This window comes from Bison bison, unplaced genomic scaffold (genome assembly GCF_000754665.1).
Source record: "Bison bison bison isolate TAMUID 2011002044 unplaced genomic scaffold, Bison_UMD1.0 scf7180017862013, whole genome shotgun sequence".
Lineage (NCBI taxonomy): Eukaryota > Metazoa > Chordata > Mammalia > Artiodactyla > Bovidae > Bison > Bison bison.
This window is the reverse complement of record NW_011492585.1, coordinates 424529-425466: the sequence shown is the minus strand read 5'-3', so window position 1 is coordinate 425466 and position 938 is coordinate 424529. Positions and strand designations below refer to the sequence as shown.

General features: G+C 67.3%; 1 long non-coding RNA gene across 1 annotated transcript; it reads right to left on the bottom strand.

Annotated features, from left to right (window-relative positions):
* Positions 1–938, bottom strand: LOC104983206. The gene is made up of 3 exons (XR_824603.1): positions 885–938; positions 335–420; positions 1–44 (listed from the first exon to the last, which is right to left on the bottom strand). It is a non-coding gene; the product is annotated as an uncharacterized LOC104983206 (long non-coding RNA).

The window sequence follows — 938 nt, the reverse complement described above, 5'->3', positions numbered from 1 at the left end:
ACCAGGGCGTGTCCGGGTACAGGTGGCAGTGGACGGAACGGAACCTGCGGGGACAGAGCGGGCGCTCGTCGTGCGGCCGGGCCGCTCCCCCCCGCCCCGAGCAGACCCCTGGGGCGCTCGTCGTGCGGGCCGGGCCGCCTCCACCCGAGCAGACCCCTGGGGGGCTTGTCCGTGCGGGCTGGGGGCCTGCCTCCACCCGAGCAGACCACTGGGGGACTCATCCGTGCGGGCTGGGGGCCTTCCTCCACCCTAGCAGACCCCTGGGGGCTGTCGAGCTGCAGCGGACCTCGAGGGACCTCGGTGACCCGCCCTCTTTAGGCCTCCCTTTCCTCACCTTGACGGGTCAGCCTCCACCGAGAAGGGCCCCTTAATGTGGACGGAGTTGCGCTTGTTTTCAAACATGCCGTAGCTCAGGGTCACCTGCAGGGAGTTGGAAAGAGTGATCCTGTGGGGGCTGGGGTACCAAGGCCAGCCTACCCTGGCTCTGCCCAAGGTAGACACAGGTGAGCTTTGCATGAGGGGACAACCTGGCCTTCTGCCCACCTCGGGGCCAAGAAGCAAGGTCCACGCTGCACCCCCTGCTCTGCAGCCCCAGGAGTAAAGCCCAAGCGGGCTTCTGCTGGGGCGGCGGCCTCGCCAGTCACGGCGAGGGAATGTTTATGGGTACAGGGAAGACCCGAAAGGCTCACAGTAGGTGTCCCGCTGAAGACAGAGGCAAGATGGATGGACCACGGGACTGTTGCTGGGCAGATCTGGGTGCCTGGGTGGCAACCAACGGCCGGGCCTCTGGTGACCTATTCAAAGCTGCGGCCCCTCCACGGCCCCCTGCCCACTCCCTCCCTCCCTCCTGTCTGCCCCACCCCTCCTCTCCCGGACATGCGCACCTGCTCATGGAGCTCGGAGGCGGGCACCTGCTGCAGGTTCTCCAGGTGGGAGTG